Below are 21,119 nucleotides of genomic sequence, written 5' to 3'. Positions count from 1 at the left end.
GCAGACCTTATTTTCTTATTTTCTCTCTCTCTCCTTTTCCTTCCTTCCCACCTTCTTTATACACACACACGTATATATGTATACAACACACATGCACACACATACATGCATCATCCTTGGCCTTGACTTTATTACACTGGCCCAGTTCCCTCTCCTTGTGTCCAATGCATACCTACTACAGTTTCTCCTCCCACTGATCACTGAAATTGTTTGCTTGCAAGTCTGTAGAATCATTTCCTTAAAGACAGCCATCTCTCTTGGGTTCTTTCTTAGGACGTACCCCAAGGGAGCTTTCAGAATTCATTAAGTTTGGGCCGTCACTTTCCCTTTGTGCTCACAGTATTCCTTTTGAAAAAAAATAAAACTGAGATCCTGACTCAGTCATGAAATGTTCTGTCATATTTCAAAAGATTTCAAGCATTTTCTCATTAACAGATAGAAAAAAAAAATGAGCAGGGATTTTGTTAAGTAATAAAAATAATTGGAAGGAAGTAGAGATTTTCTATACTTTTCCTCCACATAAATTATTTAAACAAATTCATTTTAAGTTTCAGCAGCAACACACATAAGCATTCAACAAGAACCTGATTAAGTGCTAATTCTGTGCAGGTTCCATTGTCACCACAGAGGCTATTCAGATAAAAACAGAGTTCCTGTACTCAGGAAGCTTATGTTTCAATGAGGGAAATGTATTAGCATATAGAAAATATATCCAAAGCAAATTCAAAGGAACCTGGGAGATGGTTAGGTATGAGTCACTGAGGCAATCAGGAAGGACTTCTTGAACCAAGGGGACACTTGATGTCAGTTGTGAAGAAAATCAGGAATTTCAAGAGGTTGGGCGAGGGAGGGAGGGCATCCTAAGTATGCAGAGAAGTAGCCTATGCAAATGCATGGAGATGGGAGAGGGTCTCCAGTTCCAGTCTGGTAATAGCCAAGCACATGATCAATATCACCATCTTTTCAAAAGGGAGTCATTTGTAAAACATCCTGGAACAGCTGGCCAGCCAGAAGAGAGAAAAGAATTGGTTCTAAGTTCAAAAGTTAACTTTATATCAGGTATAGGTCATCAAATCCCAGGGCATTCCTAGGTCAGTTAAACTAGTCGGCAAACATTCATCAAGTAATGTCAAGTAGTGTGTGATGTGCTGGGAATACAGAAGAAGGCAAAAAAACATTCTCTACCTTTGGGAAACTCACCATCTGATGGAGGAGATAATGTGAGACAACTATATACAAACCAGCTACATATGTATGTGTGTATACACACACACACACACACACACACACACACACACACACACACACACACACATATATATATATATATATATATATATATATATATATATATATATATATATAATAAATTTGAAATAGTCAACTGAGAGAAGACCCTGGAATTAAGAGGAATTGGAAACAGCTTCCTAGAGAAGGTGAGATTTTGGGTGGGATTTAAAAGAACCGAGGGCCATTTGGGCCAAATTTGGAAATGTGGGCATCAATTTCAGATACAAATACTGAGTGAGGACAGGATATTGGTATGTGAAGGGAGAAACATAACAGTCTCAAGATGGCTGAATATTGGGGGGGAAAGGACTATCATTACAATTATGATTATTACCATTATTGTTATCATCCCTACTACTGCTATACCACTACTACTACCACCACTACTATTACTTCTCTACTCACCCAACAACCAACAAATATTTCTGGAACAGCTAATATAAAACCGAAGATGAAATCACTTTTAATCTTGGTTTGAAACTTTGGTTTCTTTTTTATAGAATGTTGGAAAAACCATGGTCTGTGGCAAAAGATATAAAAGCCTTTCAAGAAATAGTTCCTCATCAGGCTGTTGCATGTTCTGGACAAAACTCCCACAGATCGGGCAGTGAATCATTGGAAGGAATAACATCTCACCTGACTAGATCATAGCTCCTTTTGGGCTGCTGCAATAAATATGGGAAACACCTTGCCAGAACCTTCCTGGAAATATCTGTTGGGGGAGGTATTTTCTCCTGCTCAAGAGGGGAGTGTCAGGTTACCTCTTTCTGACTAAAAAAGTTCGAGTGTTTTTTCAGCCTCGGCATCATCATGTTGCCAAAGGACTAGACCTTTCCTTAGACCAATTGCAAAGAAGGAATTAAAAAGGGGGGCTTAAAGGGAGCTGAAACCTATGGAGAATGATTTGAGCAGCGGGCCCAAAGGAAAGGGAGTAATAGAGATGATTCCTTAAGCTGAAGAATCCATAAGCAGCAGATGTGAAAAACTGATAGGGTTTTTGAAGTCAAACTAACCAAGAATCCAAAGAGGAAATCCAAGGGCCATATAGAAAGGCCCAGAAGTAATTGTACTGCAGCATTGGATTGAAGATATTAAAAAGATGAATTCTAACAAAGGCTGAGATGATTGGGACTAGATGAATGCATGCAATGTAGCATAACAGAAAAACTGCATTTGGAGAGAGAGGGCTTCGGTTTGAATTCTAGCTCCTCTCCCTGTGTGACTTTGTTTGAGTCACTTCTCTCTGTATCTCAGCCTCTTAATCCATTAAAATTAAGGATGGAGGATATCCTAGGTTGTTGTTAAGTTGTCCAGTCATGTCTGACTCTATGTGATCCCATGGCTTTGTCCATGGGCAAAGACACTAGAGTGGTCTGTTATATTCTTCTCCAGTGTGTCCCTATTTTACAGAAGAGGAAACTGAGGTAAACAGGATTAAGTGACTGGGCCAGGGTTACAAAGCCAGTGTGGATCTGAGGCTGTATTTGACCTCAGATCTTCCTGATTCCAGGTCTGGTACTCTATTCATTGCTTTACAACCTTAAAGTTCTTGTCAGCGCTAAATCTGTGATCATATGATTTATCACTCCCAAGAATAAGAAGTGAGTGCCATAGATTATACCTAAGTGGTAATACTGATGACAAAAGTATTGCTTAAATCCAGCTGTTTTAATAAAGAATCATAGTTCAAAAAAATAAAAAGGAAATCACCAAGAAAACGGAGTTTAGATCAGGAAACCAAGGAACCTAATGCCAGCCTCTTGTCAGTATCATCTAATGACAAGTTCCTAACTTTCAATGATGACCTTGCAAAAGCTGCATCTCTATCATGAATATACACAGTGATAAAACCCGGAAAAAGTTCCAATAAAATCGCCCGGCCCTGAGAATGAAAACCCAAGATAATGAGTTTACGATATCTTAGACCTGAAGATTTCTTCCACAAAATGGGCGGGTCACAAAGAAAAACAAAACAAAACAAAACATGAACACTGACACCATCAATATCTGCTTCACTTACCATGAAGCAAGATACCTGAAGGATATTCAAGTAGCATCTGGATAGATTGAATATTTCAGTCCTCATTTATCAAAACCCTTTATGGAGTAAGAACTATTTTTGCAATGCAACATGCTGGTCATATTGGAGCAATATATTTGAAAGCCACATTTTATCTCAATAATCATAATGAAAATCTTTCTGTATAGAGCAACTATTTCTGATAAACAATACACAATTTATATTGAATGATTTTTCATCTTGCCCTATGTTTATTTCTAAGAGTTGTTCAGGCTTTGCCACAAATATTTTTCAGATAAGCTTCTCTGAGTCAGGAGAACACTTCCTTGACTACATTATTTCTTTACTGGTCTATCCATTCAAACAAGCTGCATCAAAATCCCATTATGTGATTTTTTTAGGCTTGAGAAAATACCATCTAGAGGCAAATGATTAAAGGAAGATAGATTGCCTTATGGAAGCTTTCCTGGGAATCAGGTCTCTTTTTGATTTGGGTGTTACATCTGTTGAATGCTAGGAATCAGCTGTGATGGGATCAGATCATCTGACCCTCTTATTGACCCCTTGGTGCTAGCAACATTGATCCACCTGAATTACCTGCTCCAACTTCCTAGATGGATTTCACTCCTAGACTGCACTTGATAGAATCTAAGAGTTTCCTAGACCAAGGAGTTTAACACCAACTCAATTCAGATCAATTTAATTAGACAGCATTTTAAGCACTTACCGCCAGGTTCCAATTATTACGAATCAGAATTCAAATACATGTGATCACTTCAGGGGATTCATTATTCATTAATTCAGACATAGCTGGGAGAAGAACTGTTTTGGGGGCTGGAATTACAAAGAAGGGAAAAAAACTATTTCCCGCTCCTCAAGGAACTCGCTACCTAAAAACAACATGTAAACAAATTGTCATTCAGTTGTTTCAACTGTGTCCAACTTTTGGTTTCTTTGTGTTTCTTTGGCAGACATAGTAGAGGGGTTTACCATTTCCTTGAGTTCATTTTGCATATGAGGAAACTGAGGCAACCAGGGTTAAGTGATCTACCAGAGGTCATATAGCTAGTGAGTGTCTGAGGCTGGATTTGAATTCAGGAAGAGGAGGCTTTCCAATTCCAGGCCCAGTGCTCTATCTACTATGGCACTAAGTTGCTCTGTATGCAAATAAACAAATACAAAATAGCTCCAGCATAAAAACCAAGCCATTTTAGAGGGGGAAAGAAGATGGAGAAATAGGAAAGTCTTTGTACAAGTGCTGGCACATAAGCAGAATTTTAAAGAGAACTAGGAATTGCAAGAGGCAGAGAGGTCAAGGGGGTGGGCATTTCAGCTTTAAATGCCAAAGAGAAGATCTGGGATATTATCTTAAAAGTAACAAGGAGATCCCAAAGCTTCTTTAGTAGGGGAGCAGCATGGTAAGAACTGTGCTTTAGGAACTGACTAGAGAGGGAAAAAAACTGGAAGCAAGGAGATCACTTAAGAAGTCAAAGCAGTCATTCAGACGAGAGCTGATGAGGGTCTGGACGACAGTCCTGAGCGTCAGAGAGGAAAGAAGGGGACAATGGGCTCGAATGTTGTATAGGTAGAATCAAGTGGACTTGACAACTGGCTGAAGACAAAGGAAAAGTGAAAAAGGCTCTGGCTGACCATGTTGTTGTAAAACCGGGTATCTGGAAGGATGGTGAGAATCTCAACTGAAAGAGGAAAACTAGCAGTAGAGATGAGTTCTCAGAAAAAAAGAGAAAGATATTTGTGATATTTGCTGAGTTTGAGATGTCTATTCAGGAGGAAACACCCAATGGTGATACCGGACCGGCCCCAAAGAGGTAAGGGGTAGATCTGTAGACTTGTGTGTCATGTGCTTTGAAATGATAATTAAAGAGATGATGAAACTGCTGAGGGAGAAAATGAGTGTATGGACTTGAATGAAGAGTTAGTACAGATGCCTGCATTACATGCAATAAAGGGAATGGGAAATGAATGAGGATGCAGCAAAGGTGACTAAGAAAGAAGGATCATACAGGACAGGGTAATGCAAAAAAAAAAAAAAAAAGGTTATCCTAACTGGTTCGGACCCATAATTCCAAGTAGTCAAGAACACATACGTAACCTTCTAGATTCTGTGTCCTGACCTAAGAATGAGGAGGACTGACGCTTGGTTTACTCCATTCTATTTTTCACCTTGTCCTAGCACTTTTTCTTGACTCTAACATCTGAAAGTATCAAATTTTCTAGACCTCTTCAAGAAAAGGGATGCTGTTTTTTGTTCTTCATTCTGGAAGACAACCATCATATCCAGGAAGTGATACCATGATATGCAAGTGAACTAGATTGAAATAAGGGAGGGCTGTGCAAAAAAGTCATCTGCCTCACTTTCTGCTCCAGAGCCATCTGGGTCCAGTAGCAAGACATAGATTGGGATGACTGGATGCCATGGGAGACCTTGGCCTTTTTAAGGTAAAGATCTTTAACATCTCAGTTTGACTGAGGCAACGCCCATTCAGTGATTAAGATTAGGTAACAAAGAAATGAGGCAAAGAATGCCCTTTTTTTATCTAGTCACAATCTAGACTATCTGACAGCCCTATGTTCTTAATTGCTCAGTAGAAATTTTCCATCTGTGAATCATCTAAGATTCATCTGAAGTTACAAAAAAACATCTTTTGAAGGACTAGTTCCTTGGTAACTTAAACTCTCTATCTCAACAACTTACACATGACAACCTACAGTAGTTTGTCTCATCACCTATCTACCGGTAAAGTCATCAAAGCTGACTTGTCTCAGTGCTGGGGGTGGGGTTTCAGGACAGGAAAAGCTGATTCTCAGAAAAATAAATGGGGATCAAGAATAGATCTCATTTCCCCAAAAAGCACTTTATGGCATAGGTATTATTATTTTAGTGGTATTTTATTTTTTTCAAATACATGCAAAGGTAGTTTTCAACACGCACCTCACAAAATCCTGTGTTCCAAATTTTTCTCCCTCTGTTCCCTCCTTTTCCCTACCCAAGACAGCAAGTAGTCTAATATAGGTTGAATGCAGCACAATTACTATTAACCCCAGTTTGCAGATGAAGAAACTGAGGCTTATAGAAGGAAAATAACCTTTCCAGGTTTATAAGGTCATATATCACAGATGAGGTCTTATGATTCTCACAGAAGTGTTCTTTTTCCTGTACCTACAAGTAGGTAAGTAAATGTTTTTAACCTTTAGCACCCTCCTCCTCCTTTCTACTCTTTCTCTGGTACACTGTCCTCTGCCTCGTAACTTCCAGGGTTTCTGTCTCTGCCATCTGGAAGCCTATCAGGTCCACCTTGCCAGATGTGATTGTAGGTAGACTCGTGTCAGTCCACGAGTCTAGACCTCGACTGACATTTGTTCCCAGACAAATCCTATTTCCCCTACTTCCCAGCTCCCTAGAGACCTCCCATATTGCCAATCTAGCTAAGGAGATCAACTGGTATGCATGATGTACCACCTAGAACCTAATTTCTTTCAGATCCAACTCTCAAGTATCTCTAATGCACGGATCACAAGGCCTAAAAACCACAAAGTGCTGAAGAAACTTAAGGCATTATATGTTCACTTTGAACTGAGATCTTCCTGGTTTTGAGACCCGTGCATCATTTACCATGCTATGGTAAACAGATTTTGAAACAGTGATATAACCGGGACACCGATATAATAAACAATCACCGATGAGGCATTTCTTAGAAGGCATTCTTAGTCTCTTAGTTGAAATCTCAATGTTGGATGATTTCAGGTCTGATTGTGTCACTAGTCTGTTATGTGATTGCAGAAGAAACCTTAATTTATTTGGGTCTTTGCTTCCTCAAACGCAATGGACTCATCAGGCCGATGGACTCGTTTCTAGATAAGTAACAATCACTGAAACATCATGGAGCCAGATATCATAGAACTAGGCACTGGCGGATCAGCAGCATGGGTCTAACAGAGACTATGTTAATGGCATGGCACTTTGAAAAGGAAAAACAACATGTCATGTCATGTTAGAGACATACTCTATGTTAGAAATAGCCCAGAAAAAACAAAAACAAAAACAAAAACAAAAAACAAAGGCTTAAGAGTGTAACATATGAGTGGTACTCAGAATCTAAGGCTGCAGCTTCTCATTCGGCAGCCATCATTCTCCTATGAGAGGGAAACGCCCTCCATCACGGAAGGGCAGGAAGGAAGGAAGCAAGTTACAGCACAGGGGCACGCACATTAATGATTCTGTCTCAATTTTCAAGATCTTTTTCCTACCTACAATCACATCTGGCAAGTTTAATTCCCAAAGGGAACTGGAGGGGAGGTGTTCTACGCCCTTGAAAAACAAGTGGATGGTGAAGGTGCCGATGGACTTTAAGGGAGAATAGCGTAATGATGTGAATAAATCTAATGTTCCACATGTGTAGGCATAATGCAATATGTCTACACATAGATAATGGATAGAGAATTATGAGCTTTGTCCCATATTAAATAGAATTGCTTGCTTATTTATCTTAGTCAATCTTGGGCCTTTTGGCTTTTAAGTTATACTGCATGATGCCATTTATTTAGCTTTTCATTTATTTTTTATGGGGAGAGAGCATGGTCAAATGATGTGAATATTGGCTTTAAAGACCAAAGAGCTATTCTGGGCTTTGCCATTTATTAGCCGTGTGACCTTGGTTTAGTACCTCAACTTCTCTAAGCCTCAGCTTCCCCATCTGTATGATAATAATATAAAATATAAAAAGGCTCTATTTGCCTCAAGGTTTTAGTGAGGACCAGATGATATATATGAAAATGCTTTGTAATTATAAAGCACTTTATTTTAATAAATGCCCACCATTTTATATTTTAAAAAACAAATAGCACAGGAGGCATTTTTAGACCCATTGGGGAGATTTGATTCTTTTTTATAGGTTTTGAATAAAATCATAGATCGATTCTGCACCAAGAGATTCAAGTTTGAACAACTTATGGTAGAAATCTTCCAGCTAAGCTATTGAGAAAGAACAGATTGGGAGCATCCGGCCTCAGTCTTGGTCTCATTTGACTATGACTGGAAGAGCATTTTCTGAGCTTCAAAGGGTACAGAGGATTCTGGACTTCCTATCAGCATTCCAGCTACATCCTCAGACCTGGTGTCCATATCAGAAACTAATGGCAAACTATATACACCAAGGAAAGGCAGCTTCAGGATCACAAGGAGTCCAGAAGAAAAGTATACCATAGCTAAGGGGAACATTCAGCAAAAAAGATTCGCAAGCGTTGTTACTCCTTTGCTATATGTGCTCTCTAAGCTTGAGCCCACTCTACCTCAAATGCTATATAGCAACAGGATGATGTATCATAGCCTTTTGGACAGGGGACACTGTGTACCAATTGTTATTATATCAGCTTAGTAAATGCCCCTTACCAAAATTTACTTAAGTCTGGCTCAGTAAATATCAACTAAAATCATAGGAGAAATCTCAAAGTGGGGAGAGCCTCAAGAACTACATTTACTTAAGTCTGGATGAGTAAATATCAACTAAGATCATAGGAGAAATCTCATAGTGGGGAGAGACTGAAGAACTACAACATTAGGAAGCTATCCCCCAGCACTTCTAGAGTCCCCTGATCCCTAAGGGGAGAAGTAACAGCTGTGCCCTGGGGATCAAGCCTGCCATTATGAATACCTTTGCTCCAGAGAGTATAAGCATAATTCTCACTAACTTCAATTACAATTCACAAAAGAAATTAGTAGAGTTTGGGGGATCAAACTACTTTTGTAAACCCACATCTGTTTTTTTTTTTCCATTCAGCTACGATTTCCTAGCAGGCAAAATGTCTACAAATGCTTGAAAATCAAATAAAGTCAGAGTCCTCTAAGGTTACCTTTTCTCTTTCCCTTCTCTCTTTCTCTCCACAGCTTTTGATGGTTACCTCTCCATCCTTTTGGATACTCCTGACTCCCCTGACTTCTGTGATACTACTCTCTCTTGGTTTCCCTGCTACCTGACTAAACACTTGTTCTCTGTCCCATTTGCTGGCTCACAATCTATGTGCTATACCAATTGTGCTGGCATTTCTCATTTCTCCCTTTTAACCTCTAAGCTGTATCCTGACTCCTCTTTCTATACCTTCCAGCTTGGTGATTTCATGGCTTGAAGTAACACCTCCAGGCAGATAACTTGTACATCTACTGAGATCAGATTTCACTCTGATCCCAACTCCACATTGTTAACTGCCGGCTGGACATCTCCACTGGATATCTGCCAGCACCTCAAAGTGAACATATCCAAAACTAAACTTCATCCAACCTTTGTAGCTTCTTCTAACTTTACTATTTCTATTGATGTTACAACTGTTCTGTTAAATCAATTCAGTCTTCATCTCCATGTGCTATATACAAAGCAACCTTCCATTCCTCCTTCTCATGCTCACCACCATGAAGCATCAAGCTCATTGCCTCTCTGATGAGGAGGTGGTCCTTTTCTTTACCCAAGGCCAACTCTTCTACCTGAATTCAACCCCTTCCATCTTCCCCAGTAGAATGTCTCAGTATTATAACCCCCCCTCGAATATTTAATCTTTTCTATCTGCTGATCCCTCCCCAGGAAGGAGCTGTCTATGTACATACTCATGGTTCCCCCATTCTTTAAAAAAACCTCTCAAAATATCCTCTCATTCCCACTAGGTATTAGCTGATATCTTTTTGTAAGATAAGCAGATATCCTTTTGTAAGATAAAACTTCTTGAAAAAGTCACCTACATTCATTGCAACTATGTCCTCTTCTCTTTGTTCTAAACCTTCTTCAAGGTGGCTTTTGATCTCATAATTCAACTGAAATGGTTCTTGCCAACGTCACCAATGGTATCTTAATTTTCACATATAATGGCCTCTTTCCAACCCCCATCTTTCTTTTTTATTCTTTTTTTAACCCCCCCCATCTTTCTTGATTTCTCCTTGGCCTCTTTCCAATCCTTCTGGATACTCTCTCCACTTTTTTGTGGTAAATGATGATTCCCCTCTCACTGGAGGCTTTCAAGCAGAGACAGGAAAACCAGCTTTCTCATACATTGTGGGGGTGGGGGCAGGGAATTCTTTTTTGAATATAGATTGGATTATGTGGCCACTGACTGCCTTTTCTACTTTAAAGTTCTGTGAATAAATTAAGACAAAAAGAATTCATCTTCCATAACCCTAGCTAGTAAGAATTCCAAGAACCCTTCTGGACCTGGTTCTGTTGCTCTTTACTTTCAAGCTAGTCCTGAGGACTCTTGCAGGACCACTAATACCTGCATCACAACAGCAAGATTTGACACTCTGTATACCCCAATTTAAAAATAAGAGAATGTTATCTTCCAGGGACTTTCCACATTCTGATGTGAACAACAGTCTCGAAGAATAAGTGTAGGGAATCTTTCCCCACAAGGCCTCTTGTAATGAAGGAATATGTAAAACAAAGAAACAACTCTCTGCTAGCAGAAGCAAATTCTTATAAAGTCTGATGATTTCTGAAATGCATTTTGAAGGCTGATGGTGTAGACAGAACAATAAATGAGTCCAGATGTATGTGATTCTCTGATTTTTCATCTACTGAGCCATTCTGGATACTGTGGCATGCCCTCTTGGCAGATCAGAGCAGAACTTACTTGAGAGACTGCCAGCCCCAAGAAATCCATGTCTGAGGCATTCTGGAAGCTGTGTTTCTGGGTCCTCTGGGCCTAACCCAAGACTCTGGGACAGCTCATGGACCTCAACCAGTTGACTTAAAGACAGTTTTCACCTCAGGAATCTAGTGCCTGCAGCATGTCTATTTTGTTTGAATTGATTAACAAATTATTTATTATATGGGTAGGCTCTCAGGGATGGAAAAGAAAAAAATGATATGGGAAAATCTAGATTATACATCAACAAAAATTATTTTTAAAATATCAATAAATAAAATAACATAATATATATTTACATATAATTATGTATTGTAACTAATGTATAATAAATAAATAATACTAATAAAATGCTTTTTAAAAGTAAATTAATGTCCTTAATTGTTTTATTTATTTAACAAACATTTTTGAAGTATCTATCATATATTAGGCATTGTTCTAGACACTGAGGATACTAAAGAAAAAGCCTCTGCCAACAAAGAGTTTAGATTTAACTGGGGGAAGATAGGGTAAAAATAATACAGAGATAATACAAAATCATTTCCTCAAGGATATATGTAATCTCAGCCTACCCCTCTCCCCCAAATCTGACAAGGATTTTGTGATGAGTTATTTGAATACCTTGACATGTGAGCTTTATTTTATTTTATTCTCAACAGTATTTTATTTTTCCAAATACATGTAAAGCTAGTTTTCAACATTCATTTTGGTAAGCCTTTGTGTTCTAAATTTTTCTCCCTCCTTCCCTAGTTTCCCCCTTCTCAATACAGCAAGCAATCTGATATAGGTTAAACATGTGTGATCCTTTTAAATATATTTCCATATTTGTCATATTGTGCAAGAAAAATCAGACCAAAAACTATAACATGTTACATCTTTAGCAGAAAACATTTTGCTTTCTGATCATTAACAAAAATGCAAATATGACTTTGAAAAATGGCAGGGGAATAGATTCCGTGATCCCTAATACTTCTTATAATCTTATGATCCTAATGCCTTCTATATTCACAAATCAGTGATATTCCCCACTGCCTCTTTCTGATGCTTTTAGCTCCTTTGAAGCTCTGGCACAAGGTAGAGATGTGGCACTGTAACACATACTCTCTGGGAAGTAGAGTTTCTACATCCATGGGATGGCTATTCAAACTCTTTAATGCCTCCAGCCTCAAATCCTACTACAGAGAGGCTTGTTGGCTGCCCTCCTTTTTGTCTAAATAGCCAGAAACCTTTGAATAGTTTCCCTCCAAGTTTGGACAGCTCAAAGCAGTTGCTTCAAAAAGATCTTTTCTTCTCCCATTACTTTCCTCTTTTAAACACAACAAAACCACACTCAGACCCTGTGTTTCTCTTTCTTGATTTCCTGTGTCTTTTAAGACACAAGGGATGGTGAATTTAAATCCGGCCTCAGACGCTTCCTAGATGTGTGATCCAATACAACTCACTTTACTCTGTCTGCCTCAGTTTCCTCCCCTGTAAAATCACCTGGAGAAGGAAATCACAAAGCCCTCCAGTATCTTCTCTGAGAAAACCCCACATGGGGTCACGACGCATTGGACACAACTGAACAACAATTCTAAAGGAACAAATGTTCTTCTCAGCGTATTAGAATATAGATGATTCGTCATCATTTAGCTCAGGAGATTGTAATATGGAGTCTACAGATCCCCGAGTGGCTCCTGGACATATTTCAGTTTTTTCTATAAACTTAGGTGGGGGGGGAATTTTTATTTTCACTAACCTCTCACTGAAATTGAGCATTTTCTTTAATTACATTTTTTTCAATTAATTTAAAATTCTCAAAAAGGGCCCATAGGTTTCATCAGACTGCCAACAATCTTCATTACACACAAAAAGAGTAGCTGTCTGTGATTTAGCTTCCTCAAATCACTCAAATATATTTACTTTTTAAAGGCTTCTCTTGATTCCTGTACTTGTGTTTCAATGTCTCCACTAAGATATGATTTATTTTTTTTTTATCAGAAATGCTTACGAATTCTCTGTTCTATTAAAATTCATTTTCTCCCTATAGAATTATACTCAGTTTGGAGGATGAGTTAATCTTGGTTGTAAACCTCAGGATAAATATTATATCCTAATTTTTTTTTCCTCTTTAATGGTAGTTGTACCATAACTAGAAGTAGTCTTCTGTCATCCTGATTGTTTTTGTTTGTTACTTGATCTCTTTCTTTCTGGAGATTTGCAGTATTTTTTCTCTGAGTTGAAAGCTCAAAATTTTGCTATTGCTATGAAATGCCTGAGTATTTTCAATTTAGATTACCTTCAGAAAATGGATTCTTAGAATTTTCACTTTGCCCTCTAGTCCTAATATATCATTTTCTTTTATTATTATTTTTTTAAATATGATATTCAATGTCACAAGAACCCAGGGAAGAATCAGTACCCAGAACAGAATAATCAACCAATGTGCAGGCTACTTCTCTCTCTGAGTAATCAAAAAGGATGTATGGTTTTATGGTATCCTCCCTATTGTTTTTTAACTAAGAAGCTAAAAATTGATTAGCTTTTTCATGGAGATTTCATGGAGACTCCTACTTTTTGTAAGATATTTTATTCTACATCACTTATTCTCCTTCACATCCTTTCCTCCAGAACTCTTATTTTAATTCTAATTTTACCTTTTATCTCTTTCTTCATGTCTTCCAGCTACTCACAGAGTCTTTTGGGCCCACATAATTTTTCTTCCTATTTCTTTGCTTCTATTTCTTATGGAGTTACTTTCTTCTCTATTAAGCTCTTAGGTTTTGTTTGTTTAACCGACAGTATTTCTTCACCGTTTGATATTTTCTTCTCTTTACTATTGTTTCCACCCACAGTTTCTGGACTGAGTATCTACACCAGGCCAGGTTCTACCCTCTCTGACTCTCTTGGATACGTTCACCAAACACTATTCAATCTTATTCCTTCTATTTTTTGAAAGTTGCTGCCACTGTTATTCTGAATGCGGTGCTAGCTTTCTATCTTCTACTTCAGGGATGTCAAACAAATAGAAATGGGAGCCACTAATCGGGATATAAATGATCCCTACAGATTGCATGTTGACTTAGTCTTAAAATGTAATGTTTTTGATATTTTATTGTATTTTTATTTATTTTGTTAAATATTTTCTAATTACATGTAAATCTGGTTTGGGGCACACGTGAGTGAGAGTGTTGTAGGCCACAAGTTTCGCTCCTGGACCCTGCACCTTCTTATCTATATCTTTCCACAAATACTCCAAAGAAAACCTTCTAAATTATAGGCCTTTCTATGTTTCTGTTACTATTGCAAAGAAATACCAAGACTCTTCCTCTACTGTCTCTATTCTAGGCATACAACCAGCCTTCCTTTTTTTATGGTCCCAGCTATATGTTCTGATCTATTTCCTTCATGTAAAAAGTCATTGTTAATGTACTAATACATGCTTAAACTCTCCACTTAGATTGTTCCATTGCACCCTGGATTCTCTGTAATTCCGACTTCAGAAATCATAGTAATCATTTCCAGATTCACTGCCAGAGGACATCCCAGAGAACATATTGAGGTATTAGAGAACATTATGTTGGATCCAAAATCACTGCACTGTTTACATACCTTAACTCTTTCTGAACAGTGTTTTTAGAGTTTTACTTAAAAAAAAAAGATTTCCTTGGCTTGCCAATATGAATGAACATTTACAGATAAGGATCAGATCTTATTTCTATGTAACTCTGATAGCTGATTTCTAAGTGAAACAAACAAAAGACTACTCGTGGAATCTGTAAGTTGGTTTTAAAATGAGTTAAGAGGAGGACTGGGCAGCGCATTGAGGGCTTTGTTTGTTTGTGCAGAGATTAAGTAAAAACAGACCACTCCAGATATGCATTTATATGGAAAATTAATTTATACAAGTTTTTTAAGGGAAATGTTGTTTAAACAGCAATTACATTGAAATGCTTCACCTCCCACGCACTCAAAAGCATCTATTACTTTATAAACTACACTAATTAGTATAGAAACTACTCCTTCAGATAGCAAATGACAATGCAGATATAATATTAGAACTGTACAAACCAAGCTTTTGAATCCATGAAATTTATATTGAATAAATGCCATGTAAGACTTCAAAATCCACCTGCTTGCTCTCCACCTGGATGTCTTAGAAGGATTGCAAACTCAACACACACCAAAGAGTTCTCTTTGAGAGAACTTATATTTTCTTCCACCCCATTCCTGCTTCAAATGTCTCGATTTCTGTTGAGGGTACCCTCTATTCACCTGGGTTCACAACCTGGCGGCATCCCTTGAAATAATGAAAATGTATTTCTACTTAATTTTGACTGAATTCAATGCAGTTTGTTCCCATGAGAAGGGCGCCTCGCATCTCTCCACTTTAATTAATATAATTAATAGGAAGATACTCAAAGCCTTGATAACTTTATAAGGTGAGACCATCTTTTTGACAGAACTGCAGAATCAATCAAAGGAATAAATTAGATCCAAAAGAGTCCTTAACAATTTAGGAGGAGTAAAGTGGTACTTTTAAGCCATTGGATGAAATTGGATGAGAACACACAGGAAATATATTGGGATTGGTTGAAAAAAATCATACATACCTCTAGGCCTGTGTTATTCGGAGAACAGATTTGATCAAGAAAGAGTTAAGATTCAGGAGCACTTGAGAAGGCTGGTTCCTTGAACCTGTGTGAGGAAGAAATGAGAGGGAAGAGAATTTACCCAAAGGGAATGACTTAACTTCCCTAGTTTCAAACATTCTACCAGTCATTGAGGTTCATAACCTTTTCCCTCTATTTACATGTGTGATCAGTTGTGAAGTCTACTAATTCTGCAATATCAAAACTTTTCTTTCATCCTTTCCCTCCATTCATACAGATTTGGTGTGGTGTCTATTTAAGAAAACAAATGAGGTGTTACCTCACACCCAACAAACTGGCAAAGATGACAAAAGATGGAAATAGTCATTGTAGGAGGGCCTGTGAAAAGCTATGAACTGGTCTATTTTAGAAAACAATTTGGAGTTATGTCAAGAAATTGACTAAAATTTGTACTTCCTTTAAGCTCGAGATTTCACTCTTAGCCACATGCCCCAAGGAGGTAAAAACATCAAGGTTTCATATATCCCAAAATGTTTACAGCAGCACTTTCTGTAGTAGCAAAGAACTGGAAACAAAATAAATGCCCATTGAACAGAGAGTGGCTAAAGAAACTGTGGGGAAATTTTTGATTTTAGGCGTTATTTTAAAATTGTTTGGAAGGGGATACTGGGAGGGTTCAGCTGGACAGCTGCCCCTAATCTGCCATTTTCTGCTAACATTTGAAAATGACTTAAATCCTCATTTGACTCAATCAACTACCAAAGACCCATGGGAAATAATTGACTGTATTTGTGAAAATCACCATAGCATCTAATCAGATACTGGTACATCGCAAGCGCTCAATAGATGTTCTCTGAACAAACAACAATCTTGCTCTTGTTCTTCTTAAAGAACACTGCATTGGAAACAATGGGCAAAATGGCAAAGAACTCCATTTTAGGTCCTATGCCAGTGAAAACTTGCTAACAATTTGCTAACAGAGCTACCTCGAAGTGAATTGGACTATCTTAAGAAGTAGTGGCCTTCCTCACACTGACAGTATTTAAGCAGAGGCTGGAGAACCACTTGGTTATGTGGCACTTTAGTGTATATCTATACTGGTATGGATTGGAGTACATGTTTTCTAAGGTCTTTTCCAGCCTGGTAGCTCTCTGATTCTGTAATGCTATTAAACAAGAAAAAAACAAAATCAAATCAGTCATCAGCTATGATGGATTCTTTGGACTCACACTTGGTACATATTTTTAAAAACAGTAGGAACAGTCACTGCACTCTGCATCTGCTGCTCTGTCTGGTTTCAGTTGCACGGAATAAGATGCCCCTCTCAGAATATGTTCATCTAATCATTTCACTAAGCACTAACTCAAGCCTTCACTGACACTGTCTCCCTCAGCCCCTTCTCCCCTCTGATTAAAGAGCTGAAGGACAGAATAGCTAACTCCTCCCAGTGCTTTCTTTCTACAGGTAAGAAATTGGACTCTTTCAGCTCACTCTGATACTCAGACTGGTTCGAAGTCCATGTAAAAAGATGCCCCTGTGTCGAGTACCCCTTGGTTCCCTGCCCTTCCCTCTTGCCCAGTCTCCCTTTCCAACCCTCACCCCTTTCCCCCTTCCTTTTATGTGTTGTCTCCTTCTTTAGAATGGAAGCTCCTTGAGGGAAGGGATGGTCTTTCCTTTCATTAGTTGTATCCCCAGTATTTAGCATAATGACTTGCACATAGTAGGCACTTAATTAATGTTACTGGATATTGGAACAAAGAGGTAGAAGTAAAGAAACTTGCTTTAATTTAGTCCAGAGAAAGGGAAACCAAAGGGGAGATGGAAAGGTAGTAGGTTCATGTTAACAAGATTTTCAAGTGTAATAAAGTTTATTATAAAGAGATACTAGTTCTGCTTTAGATATAATAATAATAACTAACATTTATATAAATACTTACTATATACTGTGACACTACACTAAGCACTTTATAATTATCACCCGATTGGATTCTCACAACAACCCTGGGGAGTAGGTGCTATTATTGTTATCCCTATTTTACAGATGAGGAAACAGAAGCAAGTAAAGGGTAAGCAACTTTCCCAAAATCACAGAGCTAGTAAGTATCTGATGCCAGCTTTATACTCTGGTCTTCCTGACTCTATCCACTTCAACAGCCCCAGCTGTTGAATTAAAGATACAGGAAGAGGAAACAGGCTGAAACTGGAACAAGAATTAGTTTTGCTTGGTTGGACACATTAAGCACCTTTCCCAAAGTAAATGCTGTTAAACAAAGAGAAATTACCAGGGACTGGGGATGGCCTCTACAGCCACAGAGTCCTGTTAAGAACAGGACGGCCAATTTGGACAAGGCCTTGGACAAGGACGGCTTTCCTGCCTCTGTAACTTGGAGATTGTGATCAGATGCTATCTTTTGCTTAGGAAAACGGAGCTAATAAAATTTACCATCCAATTCCTGTACAGACTAACAGCAATTGCTGATTAGGGACTAAAAACTTGTTGCAACAACATTTTAATTACATTTCAATGCAAAGCTATAAATTAATTTATCCAGAAAAAAAAATATGGTACTGTAGTGGGTTACAAACCAGCTAATTAGCCCATCTAGAATTTGAAGGTAACCAAAGGACTCCCAGTTTAATGTATAAGGAAAATAATGAAAAATGTCAGCAAATTACTTCAAGGAGATAAACATTTATTTAAAGTGAGAATCAATATTAAAACAGATTCTGCATTAGTGCTTCTTCCTACATAATCACATGGTAGCAGGGGCTCTGTACTTTTACAATCCCTTTCCGAGCACTGGAGAGAACAAAGAGCTGAGGGGGAGGAGGAGCTTAATTTGTCCCTTCTTCTAGGTGCTCTACTCTATGGGCTGAGCCCAGAAAGCACTAATCCACAAATGCATGCATTTTTAGAGAAAGATTGCCTTTTCAGATCCTGGCTTCTCCACTATGCACAAATCACATGCAATTACCCTTACTTTATATATTGAAACCAAGCTTTAAATAGTGAGATCATTCCTTTTTCCTTTACAGTAAAAAGATTGATGCACACCTTTCAACAAATCATAGTTATCACTAAAAGAAGCTTGTAATTTTTTCCTCTAACAAAAGAACTGAAATGTTATCAGATCTGAGGCAGTTCCGCCCTCTAGACCATATCTATCTACCTCTATCTACACCTCAGAAACCAAGTGTCCAAAGAAAGCAGTCTTCAGAGACTCTGAATCCTATCAGATCTATTTCCTCTTCTTAGAATGCAGCTCATGTACTGGGTAGTGGGACTGACAATGGTGGCTGCCCATATCAGAAACTTTCAAAAGGTTAATGAATTCTGGCATAAAATAATGCCTGAGCTCTAAACAAGCCATAACCACCAAATCCAGGAAAACTACAGAAACTGCCTGTGTTTCTAGGAATGGATAAGCCCCAAAATAAACACTAGAGACTTCTAAATTATTCTTTTAATACATTTGGTGGGCTATTATATCGCTTATCAATATTTTTGATCACAGGTAATGACAGTTTGGGGATACTGAATACAAAATGCAGTTTGCCTCAGCTCAAATGCACAGTGAAAATGAGTGGGACTTATATAACAAAGAAATCAGTTTCTAATCTGGTTGGACCTAATTAGTGGTCTCCCCTTTTGTCAGAAACCTGTCACCACACTCAAGTCAGTTGTATAACCGTCCTACCCGGAGCCAGAATGGGTATTTCTTTTTTCAGTTTTCAATGGTTTGCAAGTGAAGGGATTCCCAAGGACCCCATGGAGCTAATTAGGGGGAAAAGGGTATGTGGTCAGCAACGTCATTAGGTAAATCGGCCTGCGGAAGGCCAATTCAAAATGGGTTGACTTCATGTTGTGAATTTGACAAGATGAGAGAAGCGAAGGAGGCCTAAGCATGGACACCATATGGCGAAGTTCGTGGAGTGAGGCAGAGTCACAAGTGGTTTATGTAATGTCGACTTAATGACTGATAAAAAATAAATGGAAAGAAATCCAGCTCCTAGCTTAAAGCCATGGAGGCAAGGAAATTTGCAGTTAAGGACCAAAGCTTCAGTATCTAGTCATAATGGGTTACTATCCTTAACTCTTCCCAGTGGTACCCCTGAGGACCTTGACAAAACATTCCCGAATTTGTCCCAAAATTGAAAGTTTGACAAACTCCGTCCGCCTTACTATACCTACTGGCAGCAATGGGCCTGCCCGTGCTACTGAGCATCTGTGATGGCCACAATTCAGGTATCCAGATTCCATTGGAGTTCATGTTTTACTTTGGAGAAAGGGCTCACATTTCTATGCTCACAATCACAAAGAGACAAATTTGTCAAGAGAGCCATTTTTTAACCTCTTTCTTCATATTTTCCTTACAGACTCATTCTATCTTCCCAGGAACCCCATGAGCTGCCCAGTGAGAACACTGAGCCACAGAAATGCTAAGAGGCAACTTGGGTCAGTGACTAGAGTGTTTGACTAGGGAATTCTAATCTTTTACTATCTATGGCTCTCTTCTACCTTAGTCCCATGCAGAAGGGATGGTCATACCTTGGATTTCATTGTCATTTACTCAGGGCTAGCCCAAGGGTTCAACGTCCATGATCCAGAATTTGATAATTCCTTTCTCTGACAATAACATCTTCTCTTTCTCTGACTAAAACTTAGTCTCTGGCATTGTTAATGACCCAATCTCTAGTCCCTCTCCTCCAAACTTTCTTAAGCCAGCACCTCTACTCTGACATCACTTTCCTCCCTTTTAAATTTTCATTTCTCTCAACTCAACTCTTGATTCCCTTGGATCCTCTTCCTCTTGACACCCATTCTTTTCCAAACCACAAATCTGAATCTCTTCTACCATCTGCCTTCTCTGTTCCTACTCTCCCTGCTGAACACTGCCTAGGGAAGTTAAATGACAATGTTGACTAGATTCACTACAAATAGATGTTCTTTGATTTGAACTGAGTGCTCCACTATAAAGCAAACCCATCCTCTGCTTTTTTTCTGATTGATGGTAGCATCTTCTCTTTTCCCCTCTCTCCTTCCCTCCCTCCTTCTCTCTCCCCTTCTCCTCTTCTTCCTTCTCTCTCTCTCTCTCTCTGTCATACACACACACACACACACACACACACACACACACACACACACATACACAGAGAATATCTTGCCTTTTCTTCTCTCCCCAAACCTTCTATTACCTCTCCCCTGCCATATCACTGAAATTTTAACAATCAGGTGAAGAATTTGTTTGAGCTGCCTCAAGCACAGCCCTAGATAGTTACAAGAGGTATTATTATTATTTATGACAGGGCAGTGATGGAGCTCCTTTGAGTGAGTCTCTGTGTGCAATGAGAGTCTGAGCTTCACCTAAGGGGTGTTAATGGTCAGTCTAGCCTGGAGTAGCAAGATCACAGCTCTGAGATTTTCAAGGGAGATCTATAATGATCAAAGTGACAATAGTAAAAGCATGTCACTAAGAAGAAAAATACTGAACTTCAGTTTGAAGATAGAGCTCTATGCCTTACAACTTCCATAACTTTGGAGTTCCTTCTCTCCTTGCCTCAGTTTTCTC

The 21,119-nt window shown here is 38.6% G+C and overlaps 1 protein-coding gene across 1 annotated transcript in view; it reads right to left on the bottom strand.

Annotated features, from left to right (window-relative positions):
• TENM1 (teneurin transmembrane protein 1) overlaps positions 1-21,119 on the bottom strand; it is an 828,896-nt gene that overhangs the window by 703,658 nt on the left and 104,119 nt on the right. The window contains exon 2 of the mRNA XM_051969260.1: positions 15,550-15,634. The gene's annotated coding sequence lies outside the window, so the exon portion shown is untranslated. The remainder of the gene's footprint in view (positions 1-15,549; positions 15,635-21,119) is intronic.

This window comes from Antechinus flavipes, chromosome X (genome assembly GCF_016432865.1).
Source record: "Antechinus flavipes isolate AdamAnt ecotype Samford, QLD, Australia chromosome X, AdamAnt_v2, whole genome shotgun sequence".
Lineage (NCBI taxonomy): Eukaryota > Metazoa > Chordata > Mammalia > Dasyuromorphia > Dasyuridae > Antechinus > Antechinus flavipes.
This window is presented reverse-complemented; position numbering and strand designations above follow the sequence as displayed.